Raw genomic sequence first — 10416 nt, 5'->3', positions numbered from 1 at the left:
CAGATCTCCCTGCGGGTTTGCAAATAACAAATAATCGCACATGTGGAAGGGCGAAAAGTTTTGAGTATTACCGTTGACCGTTTCGTATAATTTATTTATGATTTCATAGCACTTATTTTTTGATGATTACTGAGTTTCAAAAATGACTTGCACAGTCTCTGAAAACTCTTCTCGTGAGCAGGTAGCAGCCCGCCTTAGCACACGGCTGGGTCTCCACCTGCGGGCTCTGAAATGCTGAGTCTGATGGGACCAACAGGTTCCATGTCCAGCCATATCCCCGGGGAGGCGCACCCTGCTGGTGCCAGACTCACCTTGAGAACCACCGGCAGAGCCACTGAAGCCCAGGGAAAATAAGCTTGTTTACTTTTCTGAAAAAGGGCAGGGAAAACTGAGAAACGTTAGACAGGACCATTCTCAAAGACAGGCTGGTCAGAAACGAAGGGTATCAGTATTTCACCGATAATTTCCTTTAGGTTTTTTTTGAAATCAAGGCTGTCTGAATTCCCTAGGTGATTGGCTACTTTGCACAGACTTGTCAGCTCTAAAAGCAAAAAGGAAGAGAAAACAAGAATTTTCTCCTTAAAGTCAAATATAAAAGACCAGAATTCTAGCAGCAATTACTATTAATATTTCCATTACTCTTTTGTTTATGTTCATATTTCCACAGTGTTTGAATAGGTCGTTACAGCTTATAAAGAATGCTCATATGCATTCATGCATGTGAGTACAAATTAAGTATTCACATTTGGCAGGATTTTGTTATATAGTGTATCCTCCTTTTAAAATGTATAAAAATTCAAAATGGGTAAAATGTGCTTATTTTAAAAAGATATTTTATAAAAATTAAATCAACTATGGATGAATTAGGGTTGCTTTATAATCTATTTTGTTTTGCAAAATGATCAAACTCGATCATTCTTCAGATCACTAGATGATGTCAGCCGTCCAACTTTAGACAATACATGGACTGCTAACCTAAAAACTGACAGCTTCAGTCGGAAAACAAACAACTCCTCCCCCCCAAAACAGTGGTTCTCTTTAGAGTTACAAAGGGAAGTCTCACCCGTTTTAATAACAAGCTTCCTTTATTTAAAACTTGTCATTGGCACTTCTATTATAGCACTTAGCACACCATATTGTCATTGGGAACTGTCGTTTAAAAATAATTCCTTCAGCCATGAGCTCTTTGAGTTTAGGGGACGTATAATGTGTTTTCTGTTTGTTTTATTTTTAATGCCAAATGGTAGGTCTTTAACTGACGTTCGTTCGAACTGGTAAACGGAGGACTATGTGGAAGAAACGAGTTTCTAAAATTACAGAAAGAGAAAAAGATCCTGATGTCTCAGTTCTTTTTGGTTGAAGGGTGGGAAGGATAAAATCTCCATTTATGCCACATACCTTTTAACCCCGAGAGTGGGCGCTAACTTCTGTGTGCATTCGAGGCAGCAGGGGAGTTGTTTAACTAGCAAAACCGTTCCTCCCTGGCCCCGGGTGTCTCATTTTCTAAGCCCGGGGTTGAGTCCTGGAATTTACATTTTCGTAAAAAGCCCAGATAATTCTTCCTGATGCAGATCGTTCATATACAACACTTTGGGAAAATCACTCAAGACGGACACAGAGATTGGCAGACAAATAGAACTGCTCTCCACTGAGAGCCGGATATACACGTAGACAAATTTAGCCTCCTGTAAAGATGTATATTGATCATTTCTTTTTAAAAATGAGGTTAATATTTAATTCTGAATACCTTTATGTATTTCTGTATCACCAGTTTTCTCTTTACTAAATCTGATGACTAGTTAAGAATTATTTGTCACCAGTCACCAACAAATGAAGACAAAGCTTTATAAAGGCGCAATTAAAGTTCATAAATCATCACCATAAATGGATTGGGGTCAAGTATTGCTCATCATTAAACATTCATTTTGTATTTCAAATAATAGTCTTAATCATGAAGCTTTCATCTATCTGTCAGTCATATCGATGACACAGGCATTCCCCAAAAAAGATGCTTTGTGACTCATTGTTTGAGAATGGGTAATTGCAGCAAGCTCAGTGTTGAATGGGCGTGTACTGTCTCAAAGACTGACTTAGTTACCCACTTAGAAATACATGTTCGAAACACAGGACCGGAGACTATTCGGCAAAACTCACTAGGCAATAAAAGATTTTCCTCCCACCGTGCTATCTTGTACCTTTAGAATACACCTTGAGAATTGAATCCAGACAATTTATCGTGAGTCAATATTCTTTGTCCATTCTGATTGAATGGATGTTTCTTTTAGGGACTATAGTTTTTCAAACTTTAACAGATACCTACGGACTAATGGTCATTCCAGTCTTGTTTGTGGGAAAACTTAAAAATAAATATGGACGTATGGACTAGAAAGCCGCTCTGTCTTTTTGCCTTAGAGATTGTAGTGTCTGGTAGTGTATAGCAATGGATCAAGGCTCAGTACACGTTTCAGTGTTTCTGCTTTTCTAAGTTACATCATCATGACCTGCATCAAACAAACCTAACTGCAAATACTCAGAGTTATTAAAAGCACTAGTTGCTGTGTAGATATTTTGTAGTTTCTTTAACATTTAGACTGCACATTTAAATTAGATAAAATATCAAAAAGAAATATGGGACTCTCTGAGTAATTGACATTTACACAATTAATAATTCATTTGAATTTATTCTGCCTTGTCTTGCTTCTGATAGATTTGAAACTCATATTCAAACTTCTCCCAGAATTTCCATATTAACTATGTTACAATATAAATTGAATACAAACCCATAGTGCATAATCTTTTCAAATTAAGACTTCAAAATTATATTAAAAGTATGGAAGAAAAATAGAATGTCAGTAACTCAGGACAAAGTAAACTTATTTGATGTCCTTTTAAAAAAAATATTTATTTATTTATTTATTTATCTTAAGTTAAGGTAATCGAAATCCAGTAAGTATGACCCACTAAGATACATTGTTCCATTTTATAATTGTTAAATGTGGAAATATATGGACATTACAGTGTGTGACTTACTTTGCCCTCAGGTTTTACTAAGAGTTTACACTTAGCTAATTAACTCGATTGGAAAATAAGTGATCGTTGCCTCCCTGTGACTATTTTTTATAACTTCTATTTTATTATGTTCAATACCTTAATTTTATCTTATAGGAAAAAAAGCTCCACAGAGCTAACATATTTTTATTTATATTTTAGTTAAATATTTTCCCAACATAGTGAAAGTACATATGCTAATCACTAGATATTAGTTTGTGTAACATATTTAATGAAATTTAGACTATCCAAATCTATTAGGGACATGTTATTACAGCAGTTTATTTGCCCATTATACTGTGTAGAATAGATGCTGTGTGCATATGTTTTCTATAAATTGTATCCAATTAACATCTTTCAGAGTATATGATGTTTAAGAGCAGGTGGGTTCTCAGGGAGCTATCAATTTTAGGTCCGGGGAAAAAGACCTTTTTCTAAATCTATAAAAATGGCACTAATATTTTATTGTACACGATATACTCTGGGTCCTGCAAACAGTTTATTAACTCCATTGATCATTACGAACAGCCCGTGAGAAGGCTGAAGCTCTGATATCTCCTATCCCAGGGGCTGTAAGGAACTGTCAGGTTAAGGGGAGACACTGTACACACCGTACTGATAATATAGGGAGGGTCTCAGGTGACCCTCGGGTGACCATGGCTGAGGAGTGCCCATTTTTTGCTGAAAGTAAGAAAAGCTCATAAAACATTTCACAGCCCCAGAAATCATTCGTTGCTATTTACAGGCACTTTTTGATAGTTTTTCTTATTTCGTCCAGAGGAAGTTGAAGGATAGTCACACTTCCGGCCCTAGTCTGGCTGGAGCAATTAGCAGTTCAGTGCAGAAATCGCTCAGGTGACAGAAATATGGTTTACAAAGTCGGTTCTTTCAAGACCGAACCTTGAACAGTTTGAGACGGAGACCAAAAGTCATCACGAGAAAGAGAGGACCTTGTTCTGGGCCAGTGGGGACGACTGTGAAATGCAGAGTGACATGAACCAAGACTGAGCGATGTGGAAACAGGTGACGTAGAAGCGAGTGACGTAGAGACAGAAACCTCAGGAAAGGTGGCTTCACGCCAGGTAGGTAGACGTTTGTTCAAACGCACATCTGGAGAAGCCATTCCTAAATATCTCAGAGGAAGAGACGGTGTCCATTAAAACTCATCCCAAATATTTAGGGTCTTTATTATTCGGACTTGTTGGAGCCATTTTTTTTTAAGGTTAAACTATATGTAGGCCCATTTTTTATGAACACGCCTGTCTGACCCTAAAGTTTAGTAAACTTTTCAGCTGTTTATCGGGTGTGGCACTAGAATCAGGTGTTTGGTTTGCATCCCTGGTACCTCTGTGGAGTCGTGAGGGGAGGTGGGGTCTGGCTGAGTGGGTCCCCAGTGGGTTTTGTCTGATTTGAGCACCCGCGCCTTATCATTAATACTGTGTCGTGTGCGAGTGCGTGGCGTGATATTATTATGGCCAACTCTTCTTATCGTCGCTGTGGTCAAAGCAATGTCTGCATTCTTCTGAAGTTCTAGGCATTTTTTAAAATGACAAACATTACAAAAACGATGTCCTTTTTTTTCCTCTTAATCAAGTAATGTGTTTTAGAGTAATGGGAGTTTTACTAAAAAAAAAAAAAAAAAAAAAAGCTCATTTTTATTTAAAAAATTATATCTATTTCATAGATTGGGTCTGATTGATTTCTTATTTCTACTGTGTAGCCGGTTCAGTTTTCATTCATGTTGAATTAGTATACCTAAAATTAGAGAATCTTAAAACTTAGTTTTATAAGGGACTTTGGCCTTAAATTAACCATATTTCTGCTTGCTTAAGAAAAATTCTCTTTTAAAGACAACTGCAATGTCATACACTTTAACCATTCACTTACAAAAAGAATTAACGATAAAGTAAGGGAAATACTTGGTGCAAATTGTCATTTGTGTTTTTAATTGATTTAGAAAATCATCAACACTTTTCAGAGTACACTTGAAAAAAATGGTGATAATTCATTTCTACCCCCAAGTAGCCTACTTTCTGGGAACATAGACGTATATAAAAACATTTTAATAGTGTTAAATTGTGAATCTTTATCTCTTGGTGTTTGCTTTGTCATTACTCTAATCATTAAGCTGTTTTGCTATCATCATAATCAATCTTCATGATTAATTAAATAAAAATATTTTCCACCAATCGTTTAAAATATTATTGCAATATGGATAGGATATACATATATATATATATTTCTCCCTCTCCAGATTTACTTGTTTAAAATACAAGTTAGGGAATACTAAAACAAATCTATGTTAACTTATTTGAAAATCTAATAAAATGGGCAAATTTCCGGAACACCATAACTTTCCAAAATAACTCAATCTTCTAAAATTAATTAACGCAGAATTTGTCGGTCTTGCCACTAAGGACATGCTGGGCCAGGTACTTCAACATTAATGTAAAAGAAGCGGAGGTCGAACCTTGTTTCAATAACGAAACACCAAACCCAAATAGTTTTCTAGGTAAATTCCAGCAAATGCTGAGGTACAGATGACTGCAATTTTACACAAATGCTTCCAAATAATTGAAGAGAAATATCAATTGGTGAAGTCAAGGTATCTTTGATACCAAAATAGATGTGGACGGTATGAGAATGGAAGATCTCAGATCATCGTCATTTATGAAGGAAGTACAAAAAATCAGAAAAGAATTATTTACAAATCCAATACAATGGGGCATAAGACATGACGAAATTGAGTTTGTTCCAGAAGTACAAGGGAGGTTTAATATTAGAAAACTATTACCATGCATCACATTTACATATTAAAGTAGCATGTAAAATGATTATATGATTATCCACATAGAAGCAGAAAGGCATTTGGTAAAACCGTACACTCATCTGTGTTGAAGACTGTTGGCAAACTAGGAATAGAAGGAAACTTCCTTGAAGTGATGAATTATGTCAGGCTAGCCTTAAAAAAGTCTCTCTAAAAGTGTGTCTACCAAAAATCGACAGGAAGCGTTATTCATGGTAGAAAAACATGATCTTGTCTTTATAATCAGAATAAAAAAGGTCTTCATCATCGCTTTTTCTAAACAACCTTATCCCGTAACTTCATTCTGGCCAATAAGGAGATATAAAAACACAGAGTTTCGGGACTGTAGAGAAATAAACCAAACTGTTATTATTCTTAAGTGATATAATTGCCTACATTAAAAATCCGAGAGATTATATGTTGATTATTAGAAATACAACAGTTTAGCAACCTAGCAATAATTCTGCACTTTGGCAATAATTTTTAAGATGTAATTTATAAAAGCACAATTTAAAATGACAATAAAACAAATTACTAGGAATAAATCTTATAACACATTTACAAGACCAGTATTCAAAAGATTATAAGACTTTAATGAAAGTCATAAAAATTCTAAATAGAGACATTCCTAAAGGTCTCATATATGAACACTCAGGTCGAAAATGCACCAACAAACATGGTTCCCTCATGATACCACCCCGACCGTAATTTCCTCTATCTGTCTTTGTTAATGGCAATTAACTTTAAAAAGTCTCCGCCCCTCAATTTCATTCAAATATTCAAATTTTTCCAATTTGCATTTATTACATGACTTTTTTTCTCCAGGTGGTTTTTCTAGTTCTTCTAGTTTTGTTTTTTTTCTTGGCCGTTTTGTTCACCTTCCCTTTTTTTTTTTTATTTTTCTTCCCCTTTTTTTTTTTTTTTTTTTTCTTCTTGCCTTTTTGATTTTTTTATTTTAGTAAAGTGTACATAACACGTTTACCGTCATAACCATCTTAAACATCCATTTCACTAGCATTAAGGCCATGCACACTGTCCATCACCACCATCCTTATCCAGAACTGTTCATCTTGAAAAACTGAAGCTGTGTGCCCGATATATGACAACTTTCCATTTTTCCTCCCCCAGCTCCTGTCAAAAACTATTCTACTTTCTGTCTCAATTAATTTGACTACTCTATATACCTTATATAAGCAGAACTCTATCGTATTGGTCTTTTTAGAATTGGCTTATTTCACTTAGCATCATGTCTTCAAGTTTCATGCATGTCGTAGTATGTGTCAGAATTTTCTTCCTCTTTAGAGATGAGTAATAGTGTGTGAATTTTATTGTAAGTGCAGAACAGATTTTGCTCACTCATTTGTCTATGGAGGGACACTGGGGTTCTTCTGCCTCTTGGCAGAATGATGTCGCCATGACCATGAGTGTGCAGATATCTCTTTGAGATTCTGCTTTTGATTATTTGGTTATATACTCAAAAGTGGAATTCCTGGGTCTTATTATAATTCTATTTTTAATTTTTTGAGGAACCGCCATACTATTTTACGTCACCGCCAGCAGTACACAAACTTCCGGTGTCTCCACATCCTCACCAACACTTGCTGTTTCCCATTTATTTTGAGAGTAGCCATTCTAATGGATGAGAGGCGATATCTCATTGTAGTTTTGATTGGCATTTCCGTAATGATTAGTGATGTTTAGCATATTTTTATATCCTTGTTGGCTAGTACCACATAAATTTTTAATTAATCTTTTAAAAAAAATTATTATGGTTAATGGAATCCAGTAAGTTTCAGATATATAATTGAACAGTAAGGCATAAGTATCTTGCATTATGTGCAGTTAATTAATCAATCAATCAATCTTTCTACTCATTTCTTGTATGTTAGTTTTGTCTTCTTAGTGGATTGTAAACCCCTTTGAGTAACTGCTTCTGCTTCTGAATCTCTGGTACATCCCTGCAGTTTTCACAAGCTCTGTGAGGTATTCGGTTGTCAGTGAAGCTGTCAAGAAATAGTAACAACGGCATTTCAAAAACTTTGAATAAGAGCACTTCTGTGCTCTCTGACTAGGTCGTTGCATATTTGTTGGTGACCTTTATAATTTTCCTCTAAAGTCACTGACTAGCTTTTTCTTGATCTCCTTTGCAAACTGCCTTTCTCCGCAGATCCTCACAGTGCTAAACCTTCAGAGCTCTGTGAGGTCCTCTTCTCTTTCTGTAACCTCTTGGTCTTTAACGATCGCATCTAAGATTTCCAAATCTAAGAGTCTGGATTTGTCTCTCTCATGGATATCCCAGGAATTCAGATGCCTAAAAATCAATAGAATTGACTTGAATATACGTGTTGCTCTGCTCCAAACGTCCACATGTCTGTCAAGCCTCCATTTCTGATGGCTCCAATGTTTTGACCTTATTTTGACTTCTAATTCTTCTTTACTTCTGAAATAAAATAGCCAACATGTCTTATCCATATTCTGTGCCTAATCCATTTTCTCTTTTTCACCATCATCCTAGCCCAGTCCCCCATGGCCTCAATTCTGTGTCCCTTTAAGAGTCTCCGGCGCGTTCATCTATTTTTAGTTGTATCTTGGCTTTGATTTGCTCTAAATACTGCTGCTGCCAAATCTCTCTTCGCAAGGGATGGTTTTTATCAAGTAATTTTCGTGAAGAACAAATTACTGAAGTTCTTTTTTGCCTATCATATCAAGACAGATATCTTCAAATATTTTAAGGGATGACATATGGAATGGATATGAGACATAGTCTCAAAGTTCTAGAGATGATAACTTGGATAACATTGTAGAAATCACAGAGCCAGTTTTTACCTGATGTATGGAATATATATTTATAATTATGAGTGATGTTTTTAAATGTAATTGGTTACAGAAAAGTGATAATTTTCAAACAAAGGGCTAATTCGTCTTGGAAAATCTATACCTGATGAAGAGCTAACTAAGCAGGGAGAAGTGGAATTAAGCCTCTAGGATTCCTTCAAATTCTAAAATCCATGTGGTCAGGCAAGGGCACCATTTATTCTAAAGCAGCTTCCTCGTATCTCAGGCCTTCTTGACGTGGCCTCGCTCAAGGACAGCCATGCTCTAACAGTCCTGGGAGTGCTTCGCTTTCTCTGCGACTGCCTTAATCGGTCTGTCCCCATCCTGAATGTCGGGGACCGTGTACCATCATCTACACTGCTGCAATATGCAGACCTTTCCCAAGACCTCTCATAGAAGAGCTCGGACACGGTTATCTTTGTTACTCTCTTGGAATTCCTTATCTATCACACGTTATCACGATTTTACGTATGTTACTGGTCAAAATTCCCTAGCTCCGTCAACTGCGTATGGCATTTCTCTCTTGCTATGTTTGTTAAATCACTAATGTGACCGCTAATTTCGTGTCGGTCATATTCCCTGTCACAATGAATCGTAGTGCCTCAGAGGGGCATATCTGATGGCTAGACTGTGAAATGTAGCAAAATACTTACTGGAACATGAGTTCCGCTTTTAAATATGTGAGAATTACTAATCCATGCATTACTTTAAGAGTCAGGGAACACATTTTGAAAACAATGAATTTAAGACACGTAAATTAAAATGTCAGAACTTTGTGACGTCCCGCCTACACCCTGCCCACGTGATGAGGACTGTCTGGATGCATAAGAATGCTACTAGCAAGTAAGCAATACTCTGAGGACACAAAGTATAAGGTCACTCTCTGGGTAGGGGTCAGGCGAGGGTTTAAAGGGAAATTATGTTGAATTTAAGGAGGTTTATTCAGGTGGAGGAAGGAAGAAGTCATTTCAGAAAAAAATGAAAACTAAGTGAAGCACAGTGTGTGTGTGTCAGACGAAAAGAATGACTTGAAAACTAAAGGATATATGATAATTTTATTTTAATTATAATCTTGGTCTACAATATTTAGAAGGTTTGTGGTCTTAATGGAAAAAAATAGGAAGGAAAGAAAGATTTTTAACATAAATGACCCAAAGCCATTTGCTCAGTATAATTTTGTAGAGTACAATGATTTGAATCCTGTTTATTTGGCACTAAAAAATAATGAATAACACACACACACATCATAGACAGTCCTGTGTGCAGATTGAGGGCTATGAAATTTCTGATGATTTTCATTAAGAGAATAGAAATGAGAAAATTAAAGGCTTCAGAAAAGTAATTCATATATATAGACAACTGATTTTTGAAAAAACTCAAGGATTTGTTTTTGAAACTGAGCAATTTATTGAACACTGTGGCTTGCAAGGTGAGCCTCATTGGTACAGAAGATCAGAAATATCTTAGACCATGACAAGAAAATGGTTTTATTTCAAACATCATTATTTCAGGACTCAAAAAGGAAAACTTTCTGAATTCTATGCTCTCTGAGAACAATATACATTTCATCAAAATAACCTGTTGAAAAAACAAAAGAATTTAATGTTTTTCAATAAATATATTTTTGTTTAATATTTATTGGGAACATGATTTAATAGATTATAATTCAAACTAATCAAAAGCAGAGGCCAAAGACAAGCCTTAATAACTCAGAACTAAGAAACGTC

This window comes from Pteropus vampyrus, unplaced genomic scaffold (genome assembly GCF_000151845.1).
Source record: "Pteropus vampyrus isolate Shadow unplaced genomic scaffold, Pvam_2.0 Scaffold264, whole genome shotgun sequence".
Classification (NCBI taxonomy): domain Eukaryota; kingdom Metazoa; phylum Chordata; class Mammalia; order Chiroptera; family Pteropodidae; genus Pteropus; species Pteropus vampyrus.
This window is presented reverse-complemented; position numbering follows the sequence as displayed.